Source organism: Hyperolius riggenbachi, chromosome 4 (assembly GCF_040937935.1).
Source record: "Hyperolius riggenbachi isolate aHypRig1 chromosome 4, aHypRig1.pri, whole genome shotgun sequence".
Classification (NCBI taxonomy): Eukaryota; Metazoa; Chordata; class Amphibia; order Anura; family Hyperoliidae; genus Hyperolius; species Hyperolius riggenbachi.
In genome coordinates, this window is record NC_090649.1 from 24682991 (window position 1) to 24706007 (window position 23017).

Genomic DNA, 23017 nt, shown 5'->3' on the forward strand with positions numbered 1-23017 from the left:
CAGTAGCGACCCTTATTGGCAGCAGCCCACTACTTTGTTTGAAGACAAAGTGCTTTGTATTTGACTTAATACCTCTAGCGACCCGTTTTGTCTGCTTCCACTTTTGGGAGTCTGATTACTTTTTACCGGTTGTATCACACCTTTCTAAAATTCCTACTTTTTGTTGACCCCTTGCTCAACACTCTGTGAAGACAAAAGAAATGTTGTAAAATACACAGTCCTCCATTCCAATGAAACTGTGTGGCGTTCCATCGTTAACTCTGACATCGCAGTTCCGCTCATCCGCCCGCGTCTCTTGCGCAGATGTGTATAGATGGGGGATTAGCTCAAATGGTAGAGCGCTCGCTTAGCATGCGAGAGGTAGCGGGATCGATGCCCGCATCCTCCACACACATGCTTTTCCATCTTGAACCCCAGAGACAAACACTCATTTTCTGCACCTTCCGCTCGCTAGGAATTAGGATCAAAGGCTGGCAAAACCTTAGCTGGGGTATCCTTCGATAGCTCAGCTGGTAGAGCGGAGGACTGTAGATTGACAAAATGTTGAGAAAACTGTAATCCTTAGGTCGCTGGTTCGATTCTGGCTCGAAGGAACTTTTACGTCACGTTGATAACACACCGTCTTTCTTGTTGACCCTTTCCCGTTTGCATCCCATGATACAACAGCGTCTTCCTTACTCCACCGCTTTAGTGGAGAACGGCCCACATCTCTGGCAAACCATTTTTGGGCTTCTACCTGCCAGGGTAATTACCTATTACTGTTACCCTGACTCAATTAAAAAAGGGGAGTCGGGCAGCTTGCTAGAAAGAGTTACAGAGTTCAGCTGGGTAGGGTTGAGGATCAAAGGCCAAAAAAGACTCTTGTGGGGTATCCTTTCATAGCTCAGTGGCCATCAAGTTCCCCCTTTTTAGCCTCACTGCACCTCAGTCCAGAGCACAAAAAAAAAGCAACAAGGGCAAGAGTGCTTTCTCCCACTTTCCATTCCATCTACTAGGTCATTGGAGAAGAACTAAAGTCAGTAGCGACCCTTATTGGCAGCAGCCCACTACTTTGTTTGAAGACAAAGTGCTTTGTATTTGACTTAATACCTCTAGCGACCCGTTTTGTCTGCTTCCACTTTTGGGAGTCTGATTACTTTTTACCGGTTGTATCACACCTTTCTAAAATTCCTACTTTTTGTTGACCCCTTGCTCAACACTCTGTGAAGACAAAAGAAATGTTGTAAAATACACAGTCCTCCATTCCAATGAAACTGTGTGGCGTTCCATCGTTAACTCTGACATCGCAGTTCCGCTCATCCGCCCGCGTCTCTTGCGCAGATGTGTATAGATGGGGGATTAGCTCAAATGGTAGAGCGCTCGCTTAGCATGCGAGAGGTAGCGGGATCGATGCCCGCATCCTCCACACACATGCTTTTCCATCTTGAACCCCAGAGACAAACACTCATTTTCTGCACCTTCCGCTCGCTAGGAATGAGGATCAAAGGCTGGCAAAACCTTAGCTGGGGTATCCTTCGATAGCTCAGCTGGTAGAGCGGAGGACTGTAGATTGACAAAATGTTGAGAAAACTGTAATCCTTAGGTCGCTGGTTCGATTCCGGCTCGAAGGAACTTTTACGTCACGTTGATAACACACCGTCTTTCTTGTTGACCCTTTCCCGTTTGCATCCCATGATACAACAGCGTCTTCCTTACTCCACCGCTTTAGTGGAAAACGGCCCACATCTCTGGCAAACCATTTTTGGGCTTCTACCTGCCAGGGTAATTACCTATTACTGTTACCCTGACTCAATTAAAAAAGGGGAGTCGGGCAGCTTGCTAGAAAGAGTTACAGAGTTCAGCTGGGTAGGGTTGAGGATCAAAGGCCAAAAAAGACTCTTGTGGGGTATCCTTTCATAGCTCAGTGGCCATCAAGTTCCCCCTTTTTAGCCTCACTGCACCTCAGTCCAGAGCACAAAAAAAAAGCAACAAGGGCAAGAGTGCTTTCTCCCACTTTCCATTCCATCTACTAGGTCATTGGAGAAGAACTAAAGTCAGTAGCGACCCTTATTGGCAGCAGCCCACTACTTTGTTTGAAGACAAAGTGCTTTGTATTTGACTTAATACCTCTAGCGACCCGTTTTGTCTGCTTCCACTTTTGGGAGTCTGATTACTTTTTACCGGTTGTATCACACCTTTCTAAAATTCCTACTTTTTGTTGACCCCTTGCTCAACACTCTGTGAAGACAAAAGAAATGTTGTAAAATACACAGTCCTCCATTCCAATGAAACTGTGTGGCGTTCCATCGTTAACTCTGACATCGCAGTTCCGCTCATCCGCCCGCGTCTCTTGCGCAGATGTGTATAGATGGGGGATTAGCTCAAATGGTAGAGCGCTCGCTTAGCATGTGAGAGGTAGCGGGATCGATGCCCGCATCCTCCACACACATGCTTTTCCATCTTGAACCCCAGAGACAAACACTCATTTTCTGCACCTTCCGCTCGCTAGGAATGAGGATCAAAGGCTGGCAAAACCTTAGCTGAGGTATCCTTCGATAGCTCAGCTGGTAGAGCGGAGGACTGTAGATTGACAAAATGTTGAGAAAACTGTAATCCTTAGGTCGCTGGTTCGATTCCGGCTCGAAGGAACTTTTACGTCACGTTGATAACACACCGTCTTTCTTGTTGACCCTTTCCCGTTTGCATCCCATGATACAACAGCGTCTTCCTTACTCCACCGCTTTAGTGGAAAACGGCCCACATCTCTGGCAAACCATTTTTGGGCTTCTACCTGCCAGGGTAATTACCTATTACTGTTACCCTGACTCAATTAAAAAAGGGGAGTCGGGCAGCTTGCTAGAAAGAGTTACAGAGTTCAGCTGGGTAGGGTTGAGGATCAAAGGCCAAAAAAGACTCTTGTGGGGTATCCTTTCATAGCTCAGTGGCCATCAAGTTCCCCCTTTTTAGCCTCACTGCACCTCAGTCCAGAGCACAAAAAAAAAGCAACAAGGGCAAGAGTGCTTTCTCCCACTTTCCATTCCATCTACTAGGTCATTGGAGAAGAACTAAAGTCAGTAGCGACCCTTATTGGCAGCAGCCCACTACTTTGTTTGAAGACAAAGTGCTTTGTATTTGACTTAATACCTCTAGCGACCCGTTTTGTCTGCTTCCACTTTTGGGAGTCTGATTACTTTTTACCGGTTGTATCACACCTTTCTAAAATTCCTACTTTTTGTTGACCCCTTGCTCAACACTCTGTGAAGACAAAAGAAATGTTGTAAAATACACAGTCCTCCATTCCAATGAAACTGTGTGGCGTTCCATCGTTAACTCTGACATCGCAGTTCCGCTCATCCGCCCGCGTCTCTTGCGCAGATGTGTATAGATGGGGGATTAGCTCAAATGGTAGAGCGCTCGCTTAGCATGCGAGAGGTAGCGGGATCGATGCCCGCATCCTCCACACACATGCTTTTCCATCTTGAACCCCAGAGACAAACACTCATTTTCTGCACCTTCCGCTCGCTAGGAATGAGGATCAAAGGCTGGCAAAACCTTAGCTGGGGTATCCTTCGATAGCTCAGCTGGTAGAGCGGAGGACTGTAGATTGACAAAATGTTGCGAAAACTGTAATCCTTAGGTCGCTGGTTCGATTCCGGCTCGAAGGAACTTTTACGTCACGTTGATAACACACCGTCTTTCTTGTTGACCCTTTCCCGTTTGCATCCCATGATACAACAGCGTCTTCCTTACTCCACCGCTTTAGTGGAAAACGGCCCACATCTCTGGCAAACCATTTTTGGGCTTCTACCTGCCAGGGTAATTACCTATTACTGTTACCCTGACTCAATTAAAAAAGGGGAGTCGGGCAGCTTGCTAGAAAGAGTTACAGAGTTCAGCTGGGTAGGGTTGAGGATCAAAGGCCAAAAAAGACTCTTGTGGGGTATCCTTTCATAGCTCAGTGGCCATCAAGTTCCCCCTTTTTAGCCTCACTGCACCTCAGTCCAGAGCACAAAAAAAAAGCAACAAGGGCAAGAGTGCTATCTCCCACTTTCCATTTCATCTACTAGGGCATTGGAGAAGAACTAAAGTCAGTAGCGACCCTTATTGGCAGCAGCCCACTACTTTGTTTGAAGACAAAGTGCTTTGTATTTGACTTAATACCTCTAGCGACCCGTTTTGTCTGCTTCCACTTTTGGGAGTCTGATTACTTTTTACCGGTTGTATCACACCTTTCTAAAATTCCTACTTTTTGTTGACCCCTTGCTCAACACTCTGTGAAGACAAAAGAAATGTTGTAAAATACACAGTCCTCCATTCCAATGAAACTGTGTGGCGTTCCATCGTTAACTCTGACATCGCAGTTCCGCTCATCCGCCCGCGTCTCTTGCGCAGATGTGTATAGATGGGGGATTAGCTCAAATGGTAGAGCGCTCGCTTAGCATGCGAGAGGTAGCGGGATCGATGCCCGCATCCTCCACACACATGCTTTTCCATCTTGAACCCCAGAGACAAACGCTCATTTTCTGCACCTTCCGCTCACTAGGAATGAGGATCAAAGGCTGGCAAAACCTTAGCTGGGGTATCCTTAGATAGCTCAGCTGGTAGAGCGGAGGACTGTAGATTGACAAAATGTTGAGAAAACTGTAATCCTTAGGTCGCTGGTTCGATTCCGGCTCGAAGGAACTTTTACGTCACGTTGATAACACACCGTCTTTCTTGTTGACCCTTTCCCGTTTGCATCCCATGATACAACAGCGTCTTCCTTACTCCACCGCTTTAGTGGAAAACGGCCCACATCTCTGGCAAACCATTTTTGGGCTTCTACCTGCCAGGGTAATTACCTATTACTGTTACCCTGACTCAATTAAAAAAGGGGAGTCGGGCAGCTTGCTAGAAAGAGTTACAGAGTTCAGCTGGGTAGGGTTGAGGATCAAAGGCCAAAAAAGACTCTTGTGGGGTATCCTTTCATAGCTCAGTGGCCATCAAGTTCCCCCTTTTTAGCCTCACTGCACCTCAGTCCAGAGCACAAAAAAAAAGCAACAAGGGCAAGAGTGCTTTCTCCCACTTTCCATTCCATCTACTAGGTCATTGGAGAAGAACTAAAGTCAGTAGCGACCCTTATTGGCAGCAGCCCACTACTTTGTTTGAAGACAAAGTGCTTTGTATTTGACTTAATACCTCTAGCGACCCGTTTTGTCTGCTTCCACTTTTGGGAGTCTGATTACTTTTTACCGGTTGTATCACACCTTTCTAAAATTCCTACTTTTTGTTGACCCCTTGCTCAACACTCTGTGAAGACAAAAGAAATGTTGTAAAATACACAGTCCTCCATTCCAATGAAACTGTGTGGCGTTCCATCGTTAACTCTGACATCGCAGTTCCGCTCATCCGCCCGCGTCTCTTGCGCAGATGTGTATAGATGGGGGATTAGCTCAAATGGTAGAGCGCTCGCTTAGCATGCGAGAGGTAGCGGGATCGATGCCCGCATCCTCCACACACATGCTTTTCCATCTTGAACCCCAGAGACAAACACTCATTTTCTGCACCTTCCGCTCGCTAGGAATGAGGATCAAAGGCTGGCAAAACCTTAGCTGGGGTATCCTTCGATAGCTCAGCTGGTAGAGCGGAGGACTGTAGATTGACAAAATGTTGCGAAAACTGTAATCCTTAGGTCGCTGGTTCGATTCCGGCTCGAAGGAACTTTTACGTCACGTTGATAACACACCGTCTTTCTTGTTGACCCTTTCCCGTTTGCATCCCATGATACAACAGCGTCTTCCTTACTCCACCGCTTTAGTGGAAAACGGCCCACATCTCTGGCAAACCATTTTTGGGCTTCTACCTGCCAGGGTAATTACCTATTACTGTTACCCTGACTCAATTAAAAAAGGGGAGTCGGGCAGCTTGCTAGAAAGAGTTACAGAGGTCAGCTGGGTAGGGTTGAGGATCAAAGGCCAAAAAAGACTCTTGTGGGGTATCCTTTCATAGCTCAGTGGCCATCAAGTTCCCCCTTTTTAGCCTCACTGCACCTCAGTCCAGAGCACAAAAAAAAAGCAACAAGGGCAAGAGTGCTATCTCCCACTTTCCATTTCATCTACTAGGGCATTGGAGAAGAACTAAAGTCAGTAGCGACCCTTATTGGCAGCAGCCCACTACTTTGTTTGAAGACAAAGTGCTTTGTATTTGACTTAATACCTCTAGCGACCCGTTTTGTCTGCTTCCACTTTTGGGAGTCTGATTACTTTTTACCGGTTGTATCACACCTTTCTAAAATTCCTACTTTTTGTTGACCCCTTGCTCAACACTCTGTGAAGACAAAAGAAATGTTGTAAAATACACAGTCCTCCATTCCAATGAAACTGTGTGGCGTTCCATCGTTAACTCTGACATCGCAGTTCCGCTCATCCGCCCGCGTCTCTTGCGCAGATGTGTATAGATGGGGGATTAGCTCAAATGGTAGAGCGCTCGCTTAGCATGCGAGAGGTAGCGGGATCGATGCCCGCATCCTCCACACACATGCTTTTCCATCTTGAACCCCAGAGACAAACGCTCATTTTCTGCACCTTCCGCTCACTAGGAATGAGGATCAAAGGCTGGCAAAACCTTAGCTGGGGTATCCTTAGATAGCTCAGCTGGTAGAGCGGAGGACTGTAGATTGACAAAATGTTGAGAAAACTGTAATCCTTAGGTCGCTGGTTCGATTCCGGCTCGAAGGAACTTTTACGTCACGTTGATAACACACCGTCTTTCTTGTTGACCCTTTCCCGTTTGCATCCCATGATACAACAGCGTCTTCCTTACTCCACCGCTTTAGTGGAAAACGGCCCACATCTCTGGCAAACCATTTTTGGGCTTCTACCTGCCAGGGTAATTACCTATTACTGTTACCCTGACTCAATTAAAAAAGGGGAGTCGGGCAGCTTGCTAGAAAGAGTTACAGAGTTCAGCTGGGTAGGGTTGAGGATCAAAGGCCAAAAAAGACTCTTGTGGGGTATCCTTTCATAGCTCAGTGGCCATCAAGTTCCCCCTTTTTAGCCTCACTGCACCTCAGTCCAGAGCACAAAAAAAAAGCAACAAGGGCAAGAGTGCTTTCTCCCACTTTCCATTCCATCTACTAGGTCATTGGAGAAGAACTAAAGTCAGTAGCGACCCTTATTGGCAGCAGCCCACTACTTTGTTTGAAGACAAAGTGCTTTGTATTTGACTTAATACCTCTAGCGACCCGTTTTGTCTGCTTCCACTTTTGGGAGTCTGATTACTTTTTACCGGTTGTATCACACCTTTCTAAAATTCCTACTTTTTGTTGACCCCTTGCTCAACACTCTGTGAAGACAAAAGAAATGTTGTAAAATACACAGTCCTCCATTCCAATGAAACTGTGTGGCGTTCCATCGTTAACTCTGACATCGCAGTTCCGCTCATCCGCCCGCGTCTCTTGCGCAGATGTGTATAGATGGGGGATTAGCTCAAATGGTAGAGCGCTCGCTTAGCATGCGAGAGGTAGCGGGATCGATGCCCGCATCCTCCACACACATGCTTTTCCATCTTGAACCCCAGAGACAAACACTCATTTTCTGCACCTTCCGCTCGCTAGGAATGAGGATCAAAGGCTGGCAAAACCTTAGCTGGGGTATCCTTCGATAGCTCAGCTGGTAGAGCGGAGGACTGTAGATTGACAGAATGTTGAGAAAACTGTAATCCTTAGGTCGCTGGTTCGATTCCGGCTCGAAGGAACTTTTACGTCACGTTGATAACACACCGTCTTTCTTGTTGACCCTTTCCCGTTTGCATCCCATGATACAACAGCGTCTTCCTTACTCCACCGCTTTAGTGGAAAACGGCCCACATCTCTGGCAAACCATTTTTGGGCTTCTACCTGCCAGGGTAATTACCTATTACTGTTACCCTGACTCAATTAAAAAAGGGGAGTCGGGCAGCTTGCTAGAAAGAGTTACAGAGTTCAGCTGGGTAGGGTTGAGGATCAAAGGCCAAAAAAGACTCTTGTGGGGTATCCTTTCATAGCTCAGTGGCCATCAAGTTCCCCCTTTTTAGCCTCACTGCACCTCAGTCCAGAGCACAAAAAAAAAGCAACAAGGGCAAGAGTGCTATCTCCCACTTTCCATTTCATCTACTAGGGCATTGGAGAAGAACTAAAGTCAGTAGCGACCCTTATTGGCAGCAGCCCACTACTTTGTTTGAAGACAAAGTGCTTTGTATTTGACTTAATACCTCTAGCGACCCGTTTTGTCTGCTTCCACTTTTGGGAGTCTGATTACTTTTTACCGGTTGTATCACACCTTTCTAAAATTCCTACTTTTTGTTGACCCCTTGCTCAACACTCTGTGAAGACAAAAGAAATGTTGTAAAATACACAGTCCTCCATTCCAATGAAACTGTGTGGCGTTCCATCGTTAACTCTGACATCGCAGTTCCGCTCATCCGCCCGCGTCTCTTGCGCAGATGTGTATAGATGGGGGATTAGCTCAAATGGTAGAGCGCTCGCTTAGCATGCGAGAAGTAGCGGGATCGATGCCCGCATCCTCCACACACATGCTTTTCCATCTTGAACCCCAGAGACAAACACTCATTTTCTGCACCTTCCGCTCGCTAGGAATGAGGATCAAAGGCTGGCAAAACCTTAGCTGGGGTATCCTTCGATAGCTCAGCTGGTAGAGCGGAGGACTGTAGATTGACAAAATGTTGAGAAAACTGTAATCCTTAGGTCGCTGGTTTGATTCCGGCTCGAAGGAACTTTTACGTCACGTTGATAACACACCGTCTTTCTTGTTGACCCTTTCCCGTTTGCATCCCATGATACAACAGCGTCTTCCTTACTCCACCGCTTTAGTGGAAAACGGCCCACATCTCTGGCAAACCATTTTTGGGCTTCTACCTGCCAGGGTAATTACCTATTACTGTTACCCTGACTCAATTAAAAAAGGGGAGTTGGGCAGCTTGCTAGAAAGAGTTACAGAGTTCAGCTGGGTAGGGTTGAGGATCAAAGGCCAAAAAAGACTCTTGTGGGGTATCCTTTCATAGCTCAGTGGCCATCAAGTTCCCCCTTTTTAGCCTCACTGCACCTCAGTCCAGAGCACAAAAAAAAAGCAACAAGGGCAAGAGTGCTTTCTCCCACTTTCCATTCCATCTACTAGGTCATTGGAGAAGAACTAAAGTCAGTAGCGACCCTTATTGGCAGCAGCCCACTACTTTGTTTGAAGACAAAGTGCTTTGTATTTGACTTAATACCTCTAGCGACCCGTTTTGTCTGCTTCCACTTTTGGGAGTCTGATTACTTTTTACCGGTTGTATCACACCTTTCTAAAATTCCTACTTTTTGTTGACCCCTTGCTCAACACTCTGTGAAGACAAAAGAAATGTTGTAAAATACACAGTCCTCCATTCCAATGAAACTGTGTGGCGTTCCATCGTTAACTCTGACATCGCAGTTCCGCTCATCCGCCCGCGTCTCTTGCGCAGATGTGTATAGATGGGGGATTAGCTCAAATGGTAGAGCGCTCGCTTAGCATGCGAGAGGTAGCGGGATCGATGCCCGCATCCTCCACACACATGCTTTTCCATCTTGAACCCCAGAGACAAACACTCATTTTCTGCACCTTCCGCTCGCTAGGAATGAGGATCAAAGGCTGGCAAAACCTTAGCTGGGGTATCCTTCGATAGCTCAGCTGGTAGAGCGGAGGACTGTAGATTGACAAAATGTTGAGAAAACTGTAATCCTTAGGTCGCTGGTTCGATTCCGGCTCGAAGGAACTTTTACGTCACGTTGATAACACACCGTCTTTCTTGTTGACCCTTTCCCGTTTGCATCCCATGATACAACAGCGTCTTCCTTACTCCACCGCTTTAGTGGAAAACGGCCCACATCTCTGGCAAACCATTTTTGGGCTTCTACCTGCCAGGGTAATTACCTATTACTGTTACCCTGACTCAATTAAAAAAGGGGAGTCGGGCAGCTTGCTAGAAAGAGTTACAGAGTTCAGCTGGGTAGGGTTGAGGATCAAAGGCCAAAAAAGACTCTTGTGGGGTATCCTTTCATAGCTCAGTGGCCATCAAGTTCCCCCTTTTTAGCCTCACTGCACCTCAGTCCAGAGCACAAAAAAAAAGCAACAAGGGCAAGAGTGCTTTCTCCCACTTTCCATTCCATCTACTAGGTCATTGGAGAAGAACTAAAGTCAGTAGCGACCCTTATTGGCAGCAGCCCACTACTTTGTTTGAAGACAAAGTGCTTTGTATTTGACTTAATACCTCTAGCGACCCGTTTTGTCTGCTTCCACTTTTGGGAGTCTGATTACTTTTTACCGGTTGTATCACACCTTTCTAAAATTCCTACTTTTTGTTGACCCCTTGCTCAACACTCTGTGAAGACAAAAGAAATGTTGTAAAATACACAGTCCTCCATTCCAATGAAACTGTGTGGCGTTCCATCGTTAACTCTGACATCGCAGTTCCGCTCATCCGCCCGCGTCTCTTGCGCAGATGTGTATAGATGGGGGATTAGCTCAAATGGTAGAGCGCTCGCTTAGCATGCGAGAGGTAGCGGGATCGATGCCCGCATCCTCCACACACATGCTTTTCCATCTTGAACCCCAGAGACAAACACTCATTTTCTGCACCTTCCGCTCGCTAGGAATGAGGATCAAAGGCTGGCAAAACCTTAGCTGGGGTATCCTTCGATAGCTCAGCTGGTAGAGCGGAGGACTGTAGATTGACAAAATGTTGAGAAAACTGTAATCCTTAGGTCGCTGGTTCGATTCCGGCTCGAAGGAACTTTTACGTCACGTTGATAACACACCGTCTTTCTTGTTGACCCTTTCCCGTTTGCATCCCATGATACAACAGCGTCTTCCTTACTCCACCGCTTTAGTGGAAAACGGCCCACATCTCTGGCAAACCATTTTTGGGCTTCTACCTGCCAGGGTAATTACCTATTACTGTTACCCTGACTCAATTAAAAAAGGGGAGTCGGGCAGCTTGCTAGAAAGAGTTACAGAGTTCAGCTGGGTAGGGTTGAGGATCAAAGGCCAAAAAAGACTCTTGTGGGGTATCCTTTCATAGCTCAGTGGCCATCAAGTTCCCCCTTTTTAGCCTCACTGCACCTCAGTCCAGAGCACAAAAAAAAAGCAACAAGGGCAAGAGTGCTTTCTCCCACTTTCCATTCCATCTACTAGGTCATTGGAGAAGAACTAAAGTCAGTAGCGACCCTTATTGGCAGCAGCCCACTACTTTGTTTGAAGACAAAGTGCTTTGTATTTGACTTAATACCTCTAGCGACCCGTTTTGTCTGCTTCCACTTTTGGGAGTCTGATTACTTTTTACCGGTTGTATCACACCTTTCTAAAATTCCTACTTTTTGTTGACCCCTTGCTCAACACTCTGTGAAGACAAAAGAAATGTTGTAAAATACACAGTCCTCCATTCCAATGAAACTGTGTGGCGTTCCATCGTTAACTCTGACATCGCAGTTCCGCTCATCCGCCCGCGTCTCTTGCGCAGATGTGTATAGATGGGGGATTAGCTCAAATGGTAGAGCGCTCGCTTAGCATGCGAGAGGTAGCGGGATCGATGCCCGCATCCTCCACACACATGCTTTTCCATCTTGAACCCCAGAGACAAACACTCATTTTCTGCACCTTCCGCTCGCTAGGAATGAGGATCAAAGGCTGGCAAAACCTTAGCTGGGGTATCCTTCGATAGCTCAGCTGGTAGAGCGGAGGACTGTAGATTGACAAAATGTTGAGAAAACTTAGGTCGCTGGTTCGATTCCGGCTCGAAGGAACTTTTACGTCACGTTGATAACACACCGTCTTTCTTGTTGACCCTTTCCCGTTTGCATCCCATGATACAACAGCGTCTTCCTTACTCCACCGCTTTAGTGGAAAACGGCCCACATCTCTGGCAAACCATTTTTGGGCTTCTACCTGCCAGGGTAATTACCTATTACTGTTACCCTGACTCAATTAAAAAAGGGGAGTCGGGCAGCTTGCTAGAAAGAGTTACAGAGTTCAGCTGGGTAGGGTTGAGGATCAAAGGCCAAAAAAGACTCTTGTGGGGTATCCTTTCATAGCTCAGTGGCCATCAAGTTCCCCCTTTTTAGCCTCACTGCACCTCAGTCCAGAGCACACAAAAAAAGCAACAAGGGCAAGAGTGCTTTCTCCCACTTTCCATTCCATCTACTAGGTCATTGGAGAAGAACTAAAGTCAGTAGCGACCCTTATTGGCAGCAGCCCACTACTTTGTTTGAAGACAAAGTGCTTTGTATTTGACTTAATACCTCTAGCGACCCGTTTTGTCTGCTTCCACTTTTGGGAGTCTGATTACTTTTTACCGGTTGTATCACACCTTTCTAAAATTCCTACTTTTTGTTGACCCCTTGCTCAACACTCTGTGAAGACAAAAGAAATGTTGTAAAATACACAGTCCTCCATTCCAATGAAACTGTGTGGCGTTCCATCGTTAACTCTGACATCGCAGTTCCGCTCATCCGCCCGCGTCTCTTGCGCAGATGTGTATAGATGGGGGATTAGCTCAAATGGTAGAGCGCTCGCTTAGCATGCGAGAGGTAGCGGGATCGATGCCCGCATCCTCCACACACATGCTTTTCCATCTTGAACCCCAGAGACAAACACTCATTTTCTGCACCTTCCGCTCGCTAGGAATGAGGATCAAAGGCTGGCAAAACCTTAGCTGGGGTATTCTTCGATAGCTCAGCTGGTAGAGCGGAGGACTGTAGATTGACAAAATGTTGAGAAAACTGTAATCCTTAGGTCGCTGGTTCGATTCCGGCTCGAAGGAACTTTTACGTCACGTTGATAACACACCGTCTTTCTTGTTGACCCTTTCCCGTTTGCATCCCATGATACAACAGCGTCTTCCTTACTCCACCGCTTTAGTGGAAAACAGCCCACATCTCTGGCAAACCATTTTTGGGCTTCTACCTGCCAGGGTAATTACCTATTACTGTTACCCTGACTCAATTAAAAAAGGGGAGTCGGGCAGCTTGCTAGAAAGCAGTAGGAGAACAGAGGCGCCAGCAGGATAAAAGTGGATAAAAACTTTAAAATTTGCTGGGAGGAAGTGGTGGACTTACCTCCATAAAGCAGACACGAAAGACTGTCTGAATAGTAGTCACATTTATTAATTAGTACCCCAAAACAGTGCAACGCGTTTCGCAGGCCCAGCCCGCTTCATCAGGCAATAAAAATGGGGACAAGACTGTAGACAAGAGACAGTACATTATGCTATAGTAAATTCTGCAAATTTGCATATTAATATATTGCATATCATAAAGCATACCATATGAAATAAATAGCTTCGTGGAGATGGCATAAAAGAGTTGGGTGTGCAAGTAGACAATAGGGGGTAGAGGCTATGGTGCTCGTGATAGTAATGGGCTATGGGGTGTTATTTTACACAGATTTGCAATGAGTGGTATTGGTAATGGAAAAGGGTATATGTCAGCAAGAGTAATGGGTAATAGAGCATTGAGAAGAGAACAGGGGGCCAGAAATACAGGGTAAAGTGTGCAAATAAAATAACATAAAGAACTCACCAGAATTTCAGCAATAGCAGGTGTAGCGCCTCAGTGAAGTGGTGAGGACGCTCAGCTCCTTATATATACAGGTTCTTGCTAAAAGGGCCAATTAGATGTATGGGAGGTATTTGGTGGGCGGGGTTAGGGTGAGTGTGCGAGCAGCCAATGGGCTCTCGCCACCTGTGTTCAGTGAATTGGGTTTTTGGGAAGGGTGGGTGGGGTTAGGGCGGGCTTGTGAGTAGCCAATGGGCTCTCGCCACCTGTGTTCGGTGTATTGGGTAGTTGGGGGGCGGATACAGGTATCATGGTTACCAAATGTGCAGCTGAATAGTGTACTAGCTGAATAGAGTACTGGTTAAGGGCACTGCCTTTGACATGGGAGACCAGGGTTCAAATCCCGGCCGGGGCATTATCTACTCATTGGTGTTTGGATGCTGTAAATGGGCAAAAGAATAAATTAAGTAAAAAAGAATATGCAAAGGTCTTTTTCAAGATTTAAATAAATATAATGATTCGATCCAGTGGGAATAAAATTAGTATATTTGACAGAGGGATTGATGTGTAAAAGTATTTAGCTGCCATCTAGTGGACCAAAAAGTTATGACCCGGTCCTAAGACACAAGCATAAATAGACATGTAAAAGCACCATAAAAATTAATAGAAACATAAATATAATATAAAAAATAACCAAATATGGATCAACTTAGTAGTCCTGGACAATTGTAGCAACTGGTAAAAAAGCACATAACAATCAAACCAAATTACACTTTTTGACATAAAAATATGTAGAATAATAATCAAGCCAGAGGTGTAGTTGTAAAAATGGACGGTTACACTAAAACTTATTGGGACAAATAAAATAAAATACAATAAATAAAAAGTCATGAAACAAGACAAAAAAAGGGTAAAAGAGAGCGGCCAAGATAAAAGAAAAACGGTACAGGAGGTATTTTAGTAAATTTTTTCCAGAACTTCATTTAGACCCTCAGGGCTGAGGGTTCTTATAGTTTGTATCCAGAACATTTCAAATTTTTTTAGTTTTTCGAATGCGTTTGACGAACTTGCATCAATTGAGTCAATTAGTGTAATGTTGAAGAATTGTGGGTTATTGGCGTGGTGAGTGCAGAAGTGCCGTGATACGCTGTGAAGGGGGAATTTTTTAGTGATGTTTCTTTTGTGTTGTCCGATTCTGCTGCGGGCCAACTGTGTAGTCCTCCCCACGTACTGGAGTCGACAGGGACATGAAATGAGGTAGATGACAAATTTAGATTCGCAGGTGAGGTGTTTTTTTATGGGATATTGAATACCGGTACTGGAGGACACAAAGAATGTGCAGGTGTTGATGAATTGACAGGCTGTGCAACGGTTTTTGTTGCAAGGGAAACAACCAGGCTCCTGTGTTTGAAGGGTGGTGGGTTGGTTTGGTATACGTAATTTGCTTGGCGCTAAGAGATTGCGGAGATTTGGTGCTCTCCTATATGTAATTGATGGTGTTGTGGGTAGTATAGGTCGTAGATAGGGGTCTTGCATAAGGATGTCCCATCGTTTTTTTAGGATATTGCGGATGGACAGATGTTGGGCATTGTAACGAGTGATGAATCTGGGGGGGCATGTAGTATTAGTAGGTTGTTTGGTAGTGGTATGAGGGTTGGGATGTTTGGCTCTGTATCTTGCATCTTTGATCAGTTTTTTGGGGTAAAGATCTCACCCGATGGGATACGAATTAAAACTCTCACGGCCTTCCCTAAGGATCTTACCTTCAGTGCAGATTGGTACATTTACCTTGAAGTCTGCACTGCTGGTATGATGGAGAGGATCATAGCTAAAAGAAAAACCTTAATCAGTGAATTGCAGCCCATCATAAATGAATGTAGGGAATTCCTACTTAACCATAAAAATAGTGACAAATATCACCCTCTTATGTCAAATCTCACTTCTAGAGTTAAACGCTTCGAACTTGACACCATAGAGTCAAAACTTAAAAAACTGAACAGGGACCGTCTAGCGTATGCTGAGCATCGGGAGAGGGAACGCAAGCCACGTCCCATCCCCGCTGCGCAGCCTACGGGCCCCAATCATCCACCTCCACCACCGCCCCCACTTATGAGTCTCAATATTCCCCCACCCACATATAGGTTCCCACCCTTCCCACCACCTCCCATTCTACTCCCCACACCAAAGGCACCAACACCATCCTTAGCACTTCCCCCACCACCTTTGCATACACCTCCAGCCTCACACACTGTTCCCCTACCACACCCCAACACCGTACCCAAGCCCACTCCCTTCATGGGCATGGCCCCTCCCCCAAACAGTTTTGATCTCACAAAAAACCCCACAGCAACTCCAAAAACCCAACGCACTAAAACCAACAAGAAAACATCTATCACCTCTACCCCCCGTACTGGGGCCGGCAAAAAAAACAACAAAGACCAGACCTCTATCCAATTCAACTTTATACCCAATGGCCCCCCGGCAACATTGCTCAAAACCACTCAGAACACTAACATCACCAATTCAAATACCACTCCCACTATACCTGTTACAACCACCGTTGATTCACCTGCCCAAGCATCCCAGATTAGCATCTGCCACTCGGACCCCGACTCTTTAGACTTTACAATACACCCCACCCCACTATCCCCTACCAATCAAAACCCCAATCCACCCCAGGTCAATACTACCACCAACTCACACAAACTCCAAACTGATATAAAAACCTTTTTTCAAATGACTAATGACAACCCCACCTCCGGCAGTGAATCAGCTAACCACACCCTTTCCCCCTCTTTTTTAGAACTTCCCTCAGCACTATCACAAAACATTCTCTCTACCCAATTACCAAGCCCGCGATCAGAGATAGTACTTTTCCAACTCACCAACAAATCCAAACGACCACTACCAGACATAGAAAAAGAGGAAGTAGAGGGAAAAGGAAAAAGAAACAAACCATAATCACAACCCCACCCCCCACAAACGCTAGCAGATGCATTTTCAATTTATCAGACCACATTCTTAGCACCCATGAGTCTACTCTCTTAGAAAAAGGCCTATCCTTTTGCCCAACTAATCAAGTCAATACATTCGAACTTTTCTCAGATCTCAATAGTTATATCCGCAAACTAACACTCAAAAGACATTTTGCCATCAAAAACCTCAAACCCACTGAAGATAATGCCCTAACCTCGCTTATCATCACCAACAATGACACCCTACCCAATGTTACCATTTCTCATCCTGAAATTAGCACAGAAAAATACATTACTACTCAGTTAAAAGGGAGATCCCGCTTTTACCCAGCAGCCTCTAAGGGCTGCTACATTGAAACCTTCTACTCTTTAGTTCTTAAAGACCTACAAACGCTACAGGATGACCTACCCACCGCCAAATCCAACCTTAATCCACGTGAATCCCACGCCCTCAAAAATCTACAAAAAAACCATAACCTGATTATTAAACCTGCAGATAAAGGGGGGGGGCATTGTCATACTCAATCACGCAGACTACCTAGAGGAAGCAGCCAGGCTCCTCGACAATCCCAAACATTACGAAACCTTGACTACAGATCCAACTCCCTCTCTAAATATTACATTAAAAACCCTTATCAATAATGCCTTCCTGTCTAACATCATCACCAAAAATGAAAGAAATTTTATTATCAACGCTCAACCGATTACCCCCATCTTCTACTATTTACCAAAAATACATAAAAGTTTACAAAAACCGCCCGGTAGACCCATTATATCAGGTATCAACTCCATCACCTGCAACCTTTCCAGATTCCTGGACCAACACCTACAGCCACACGTACAGTCCCTGCCCTCCTTCCTCAAGGATTCACAACAGCTCATACTACTCCTACGTGGCATCGCTTGGCAGCCAGATTATGTCTGGCTAACATGCGATGTCACTTCCCTCTATACCAATATCCCCCATTCCTTCGGTCTTCAAGCCTTACAATATTATTTAGCCACCAACCCTTCCATGCCACCTACACAACAAACCTTCCTTCTGCAATGTGCAGAATTCATCTTAAAAAACAACATATTCACATTTAATGATAAAATTTACCATCAGACGAGTGGGACCGCGATGGGGAGCTCGTTCGCCCCCTCGTATGCCAATCTTACAATGGGGCTCCTGGAAGTACTTAAACTATCCACACATCATCCGTTTTCCGACAACATAGTACTATACAAGCGGTATATTGACGACCTAATCTTCATCTGGAAAGGCGACGCTTCACGCATTCCACATTTTGTCAGTTACCTCAACTCTAATACAGCAGGACTCCAATTCACACACCACCACCACATTTCCTCCATTGAATTCCTTGATCTCACTTTATACATAGAATCGAATCACATTATGACAAAAACATACTTCAAACCAGTCGATGCCAACAACTACATACATTTCAATAGCTTTCACCACCACCCTTGGATTACTAACACCCCCTACAGTCAATACAGAAGAATACATAGGAACTGCACGGACCAATCACAATTTGACATTCAATCAGAGATCCTTACCAAAAAATTCACAGACCGCCATTACCCCAAAAAACTGATCAAAGATGCAAGATACAGAGCCAAACATCCCAACCCTCATACCACTACCAAACAACCTACTAATACTACATGCCCCCCCAGATTCATCACTCGTTACAATGCCCAACATCTGTCCATCCGCAATATCCTAAAAAAACGATGGGACATCCTTATGCAAGACCCCTATCTACGACCTATACTACCCACAACACCATCAATTACATATAGGAGAGCACCAAATCTCCGCAATCTCTTAGCGCCAAGCAAATTACGTATACCAAACCAACCCACCACCCTTCAAACACAGGAGCCTGGTTGTTTCCCTTGCAACAAAAACCGTTGCACAGCCTGTCAATTCATCAACACCTGCACATTCTTTGTGTCCTCCAGTACCGGTATTCAATATCCCATAAAAAAACACCTCACCTGCGAATCTAAATTTGTCATCTACCTCATTTCATGTCCCTGTCGACTCCAGTACGTGGGGAGGACTACACAGTTGGCCCGCAGCAGAATCGGACAACACAAAAGAAACATCACTAAAAAATTCCCCCTTCACAGCGTATCACGGCACTTCTGCACTCACCACGCCAATAACCCACAATTCTTCAACATTACACTAATTGACTCAATTGATGCAAGTTCGTCAAACGCATTCGAAAAACTAAAAAAATTTGAAATGTTCTGGATACAAACTATAAGAACCCTCAGCCCTGAGGGTCTAAATGAAGTTCTGGAAAAAATTTACTAAAATACCTCCTGTACCGTTTTTCTTTTATCTTGGCCGCTCTCTTTTACCCTTTTTTTGTCTTGTTTCATGACTTTTTATTTATTGTATTTTATTTTATTTGTCCCAATAAGTTTTAGTGTAACCGTCCATTTTTACAACTACACCTCTGGCTTGATTATTATTCTACATATTTTTATGTCAAAAAGTGTAATTTGGTTTGATTGTTATGTGCTTTTTTACCAGTTGCTACAATTGTCCAGGACTACTAAGTTGATCCATATTTGGTTATTTTTTATATTATATTTATGTTTCTATTAATTTTTATGGTGCTTTTACATGTCTATTTATGCTTGTGTCTTAGGACCGGGTCATAACTTTTTGGTCCACTAGATGGCAGCTAAATACTTTTACACATCAATCCCTCTGTCAAATATACTAATTTTATTCCCACTGGATCGAATCATTATATTTATTTAAATCTTGAAAAAGACCTTTGCATATTCTTTTTTACTTAATTTATTCTTTTGCCCATTTACAGCATCCAAACACCAATGAGTAGATAATGCCCCGGCCGGGATTTGAACCCTGGTCTCCCATGTCAAAGGCAGTGCCCTTAACCAGTACTCTATTCAGCTAGTACACTATTCAGCTGCACATTTGGTAACCATGATACCTGTATCCGCCCCCCAACTACCCAATACACCGAACACAGGTGGCGAGAGCCCATTGGCTACTCACAAGCCCGCCCTAACCCCACCCACCCTTCCCAAAAACCCAATTCACTGAACACAGGTGGCGAGAGCCCATTGGCTGCTCGCACACTCACCCTAACCCCGCCCACCAAATACCTCCCATACATCTAATTGGCCCTTTTAGCAAGAACCTGTATATATAAGGAGCTGAGCGTCCTCACCACTTCACTGAGGCGCTACACCTGCTATTGCTGAAATTCTGGTGAGTTCTTTATGTTATTTTATTTGCACACTTTACCCTGTATTTCTGGCCCCCTGTTCTCTTCTCAATGCTCTATTACCCATTACTCTTGCTGACATATACCCTTTTCCATTACCAATACCACTCATTGCAAATCTGTGTAAAATAACACCCCATAGCCCATTACTATCACGAGCACCATAGCCTCTACCCCCTATTGTCTACTTGCACACCCAACTCTTTTATGCCATCTCCACGAAGCTATTTATTTCATATGGTATGCTTTATGATATGCAATATATTAATATGCAAATTTGCAGAATTTACTATAGCATAATGTACTGTCTCTTGTCTACAGTCTTGTCCCCATTTTTATTGCCTGATGAAGCGGGCTGGGCCTGCGAAACGCGTTGCACTGTTTTGGGGTACTAATTAATAAATGTGACTACTATTCAGACAGTCTTTCGTGTCTGCTTTATGGAGGTAAGTCCACCACTTCCTCCCAGCAAATTTTAAAGTTTTTATCCACTTTTATCCTGCTGGCGCCTCTGTTCTCCTACTGCTATACCGTGTCCACCCCTGGTGGAGGGGTGATCTACCCCCTTTCGCATCTACAGAGAGCGACTTCTTATCCCTGAGTGAGGACAGGTCTAATCTCCTCACCTGCCTATACAGTGGTTGCCTGTGTGGTAACCCATGTTTGTGAGTATAATTTTCTCACGATAACCTTTACTTCATTTATGCTTAACATACTACACTATATTGGGCTCTCGGTTTCTCTACTCTTTAGCTTGCTAGAAAGAGTTACAGAGTTCAGCTGGGTAGGGTTGAGGATCAAAGGCCAAAAAAGACTCTTGTGGGGTATCCTTTCATAGCTCAGTGGCCATCAAGTTCCCCCTTTTTAGCCTCACTGCACCTCAGTCCAGAGCACAAAAAAAAAGCAACAAGGGCAAGAGTGCTTTCTCCCACTTTCCATTCCATCTACTAGGTCATTGGAGAAGAACTAAAGTCAGTAGCGACCCTTATTGGCAGCAGCCCACTACTTTGTTTGAAGACAAAGTGCTTTGTATTTGACTTAATACCTCTAGCGACCCGTTTTGTCTGCTTCCACTTTTGGGAGTCTGATTACTTTTTACCGGTTGTATCACACCTTTCTAAAATTCCTACTTTTTGTTGACCCCTTGCTCAACACTCTGTGAAGACAAAAGAAATGTTGTAAAATACACAGTCCTCCATTCCAATGAAACTGTGTGGCGTTCCATCGTTAACTCTGACATCGCAGTTCCGCTCATCCGCCCGCGTCTCTTGCGCAGATGTGTATAGATGGGGGATTAGCTCAAATGGTAGAGCGCTCGCTTAGCATGCGAGAGGTAGCGGGATCGATGCCCGCATCCTCCACACACATGCTTTTCCATCTTGAACCCCAGAGACAAACACTCATTTTCTGCACCTTCCGCTCGCTAGGAATGAGGATCAAAGGCTGGCAAAACCTTAGCTGGGGTATCCTTCGATAGCTCAGCTGGTAGAGCGGAGGACTGTAGATTGACAAAATGTTGAGAAAACTTAGGTCGCTGGTTCGATTCCGGCTCGAAGGAACTTTTACGTCACGTTGATAACACACCGTCTTTCTTGTTGACCCTTTCCCGTTTGCATCCCATGATACAACAGCGTCTTCCTTACTCCACCGCTTTAGTGGAAAACGGCCCACATCTCTGGCAAACCATTTTTGGGCTTCTACCTGCCAGGGTAATTACCTATTACTGTTACCCTGACTCAATTAAAAAAGGGGAGTCGGGCAGCTTGCTAGAAAGAGTTACAGAGTTCAGCTGGGTAGGGTTGAGGATCAAAGGCCAAAAAAGACTCTTGTGGGGTATCCTTTCATAGCTCAGTGGCCATCAAGTTCCCCCTTTTTAGCCTCACTGCACCTCAGTCCAGAGCACACAAAAAAAGCAACAAGGGCAAGAGTGCTTTCTCCCACTTTCCATTCCATCTACTAGGTCATTGGAGAAGAACTAAAGTCAGTAGCGACCCTTATTGGCAGCAGCCCACTACTTTGTTTGAAGACAAAGTGCTTTGTATTTGACTTAATACCTCTAGCGACCCGTTTTGTCTGCTTCCACTTTTGGGAGTCTGATTACTTTTTACCGGTTGTATCACACCTTTCTAAAATTCCTACTTTTTGTTGACCCCTTGCTCAACACTCTGTGAAGACAAAAGAAATGTTGTAAAATACACAGTCCTCCATTCCAATGAAACTGTGTGGCGTTCCATCGTTAACTCTGACATCGCAGTTCCGCTCATCCGCCCGCGTCTCTTGCGCAGATGTGTATAGATGGGGGATTAGCTCAAATGGTAGAGCGCTCGCTTAGCATGCGAGAGGTAGCGGGATCGATGCCCGCATCCTCCACACACATGCTTTTCCATCTTGAACCCCAGAGACAAACACTCATTTTCTGCACCTTCCGCTCGCTAGGAATGAGGATCAAAGGCTGGCAAAACCTTAGCTGGGGTATCCTTCGATAGCTCAGCTGGTAGAGCGGAGGACTGTAGATTGACAAAATGTTGAGAAAACTGTAATCCTTAGGTCGCTGGTTCGATTCCGGCTCGAAGGAACTTTTACGTCACGTTGATAACACACCGTCTTTCTTGTTGACCCTTTCCCGTTTGCATCCCATGATACAACAGCGTCTTCCTTACTCCACCGCTTTAGTGGAAAACAGCCCACATCTCTGGCAAACCATTTTTGGGCTTCTACCTGCCAGGGTAATTACCTATTACTGTTACCCTGACTCAATTAAAAAAGGGGAGTCGGGCAGCTTGCTAGAAAGAGTTACAGAGTTCAGCTGGGTAGGGTTGAGGATCAAAGGCCAAAAAAGACTCTTGTGGGGTATCCTTTCATAGCTCAGTGGCCATCAAGTTCCCCCTTTTTAGCCTCACTGCACCTCAGTCCAGAGCACAAAAAAAAAAGCAACAAGGGCAAGAGTGCTTTCTCCCACTTTCCATTCCATCTACTAGGTCATTGGAGAAGAACTAAAGTCAGTAGCGACCCTTATTGGCAGCAGCCCACTACTTTGTTTGAAGACAAAGTGCTTTGTATTTGACTTAATACCTCTAGCGACCCGTTTTGTCTGCTTCCACTTTTGGGAGTCTGATTACTTTTTACCGGTTGTATCACACCTTTCTAAAATTCTTACTTTTTGTTGACCCCTTGCTCAACACTCTGTGAAGACAAAAGAAATGTTGTAAAATACACAGTCCTCCATTCCAATGAAACCG

The 23017-nt window shown here is 45.2% G+C and overlaps 24 non-coding genes across 24 annotated transcripts; all 24 read left to right on the forward strand.

Annotated features, from left to right (window-relative positions):
- The first annotated feature begins 315 nt into the window (after positions 1-315).
- On the forward strand, positions 316-388 carry TRNAA-AGC (transfer RNA alanine (anticodon AGC)). The gene has a single exon. It is a non-coding gene; the product is annotated as a tRNA-Ala (tRNA).
- Positions 389-1332: 944 nt separating this feature from the next.
- TRNAA-AGC (transfer RNA alanine (anticodon AGC)) lies at positions 1333-1405 on the forward strand. The gene has a single exon. It is a non-coding gene; the product is annotated as a tRNA-Ala (tRNA).
- A 106-nt stretch (positions 1406-1511) lies between these two features.
- On the forward strand, positions 1512-1610 carry TRNAY-GUA (transfer RNA tyrosine (anticodon GUA)). The gene is made up of 2 exons: positions 1512-1548; positions 1575-1610. It is a non-coding gene; the product is annotated as a tRNA-Tyr (tRNA).
- Positions 1611-2349: 739 nt separating this feature from the next.
- Positions 2350-2422, forward strand: TRNAA-AGC (transfer RNA alanine (anticodon AGC)). The gene has a single exon. It is a non-coding gene; the product is annotated as a tRNA-Ala (tRNA).
- Positions 2423-2528: 106 nt separating this feature from the next.
- TRNAY-GUA (transfer RNA tyrosine (anticodon GUA)) lies at positions 2529-2627 on the forward strand. The gene is made up of 2 exons: positions 2529-2565; positions 2592-2627. It is a non-coding gene; the product is annotated as a tRNA-Tyr (tRNA).
- Positions 2628-3366: 739 nt separating this feature from the next.
- Positions 3367-3439, forward strand: TRNAA-AGC (transfer RNA alanine (anticodon AGC)). Its single transcript has one exon. It is a non-coding gene; the product is annotated as a tRNA-Ala (tRNA).
- Positions 3440-3545: 106 nt separating this feature from the next.
- On the forward strand, positions 3546-3644 carry TRNAY-GUA (transfer RNA tyrosine (anticodon GUA)). Its single transcript has 2 exons — positions 3546-3582; positions 3609-3644. It is a non-coding gene; the product is annotated as a tRNA-Tyr (tRNA).
- A 739-nt stretch (positions 3645-4383) lies between these two features.
- Positions 4384-4456, forward strand: TRNAA-AGC (transfer RNA alanine (anticodon AGC)). Its single transcript has one exon. It is a non-coding gene; the product is annotated as a tRNA-Ala (tRNA).
- Positions 4457-5400: 944 nt separating this feature from the next.
- On the forward strand, positions 5401-5473 carry TRNAA-AGC (transfer RNA alanine (anticodon AGC)). Its single transcript has one exon. It is a non-coding gene; the product is annotated as a tRNA-Ala (tRNA).
- Positions 5474-5579: 106 nt separating this feature from the next.
- TRNAY-GUA (transfer RNA tyrosine (anticodon GUA)) lies at positions 5580-5678 on the forward strand. Its single transcript has 2 exons — positions 5580-5616; positions 5643-5678. It is a non-coding gene; the product is annotated as a tRNA-Tyr (tRNA).
- A 739-nt stretch (positions 5679-6417) lies between these two features.
- Positions 6418-6490, forward strand: TRNAA-AGC (transfer RNA alanine (anticodon AGC)). Its single transcript has one exon. It is a non-coding gene; the product is annotated as a tRNA-Ala (tRNA).
- A 944-nt stretch (positions 6491-7434) lies between these two features.
- On the forward strand, positions 7435-7507 carry TRNAA-AGC (transfer RNA alanine (anticodon AGC)). The gene has a single exon. It is a non-coding gene; the product is annotated as a tRNA-Ala (tRNA).
- A 106-nt stretch (positions 7508-7613) lies between these two features.
- Positions 7614-7712, forward strand: TRNAY-GUA (transfer RNA tyrosine (anticodon GUA)). The gene is made up of 2 exons: positions 7614-7650; positions 7677-7712. It is a non-coding gene; the product is annotated as a tRNA-Tyr (tRNA).
- A 918-nt stretch (positions 7713-8630) lies between these two features.
- On the forward strand, positions 8631-8729 carry TRNAY-GUA (transfer RNA tyrosine (anticodon GUA)). The gene is made up of 2 exons: positions 8631-8667; positions 8694-8729. It is a non-coding gene; the product is annotated as a tRNA-Tyr (tRNA).
- Positions 8730-9468: 739 nt separating this feature from the next.
- TRNAA-AGC (transfer RNA alanine (anticodon AGC)) lies at positions 9469-9541 on the forward strand. Its single transcript has one exon. It is a non-coding gene; the product is annotated as a tRNA-Ala (tRNA).
- A 106-nt stretch (positions 9542-9647) lies between these two features.
- On the forward strand, positions 9648-9746 carry TRNAY-GUA (transfer RNA tyrosine (anticodon GUA)). Its single transcript has 2 exons — positions 9648-9684; positions 9711-9746. It is a non-coding gene; the product is annotated as a tRNA-Tyr (tRNA).
- A 739-nt stretch (positions 9747-10485) lies between these two features.
- Positions 10486-10558, forward strand: TRNAA-AGC (transfer RNA alanine (anticodon AGC)). The gene has a single exon. It is a non-coding gene; the product is annotated as a tRNA-Ala (tRNA).
- A 106-nt stretch (positions 10559-10664) lies between these two features.
- Positions 10665-10763, forward strand: TRNAY-GUA (transfer RNA tyrosine (anticodon GUA)). Its single transcript has 2 exons — positions 10665-10701; positions 10728-10763. It is a non-coding gene; the product is annotated as a tRNA-Tyr (tRNA).
- A 739-nt stretch (positions 10764-11502) lies between these two features.
- Positions 11503-11575, forward strand: TRNAA-AGC (transfer RNA alanine (anticodon AGC)). Its single transcript has one exon. It is a non-coding gene; the product is annotated as a tRNA-Ala (tRNA).
- Positions 11576-12511: 936 nt separating this feature from the next.
- On the forward strand, positions 12512-12584 carry TRNAA-AGC (transfer RNA alanine (anticodon AGC)). The gene has a single exon. It is a non-coding gene; the product is annotated as a tRNA-Ala (tRNA).
- Positions 12585-12690: 106 nt separating this feature from the next.
- Positions 12691-12790, forward strand: TRNAY-GUA (transfer RNA tyrosine (anticodon GUA)). Its single transcript has 2 exons — positions 12691-12727; positions 12754-12790. It is a non-coding gene; the product is annotated as a tRNA-Tyr (tRNA).
- An 8276-nt stretch (positions 12791-21066) lies between these two features.
- Positions 21067-21139, forward strand: TRNAA-AGC (transfer RNA alanine (anticodon AGC)). Its single transcript has one exon. It is a non-coding gene; the product is annotated as a tRNA-Ala (tRNA).
- Positions 21140-22075: 936 nt separating this feature from the next.
- TRNAA-AGC (transfer RNA alanine (anticodon AGC)) lies at positions 22076-22148 on the forward strand. The gene has a single exon. It is a non-coding gene; the product is annotated as a tRNA-Ala (tRNA).
- A 106-nt stretch (positions 22149-22254) lies between these two features.
- TRNAY-GUA (transfer RNA tyrosine (anticodon GUA)) lies at positions 22255-22353 on the forward strand. Its single transcript has 2 exons — positions 22255-22291; positions 22318-22353. It is a non-coding gene; the product is annotated as a tRNA-Tyr (tRNA).
- The last annotated feature ends 664 nt before the right edge of the window (positions 22354-23017 follow it).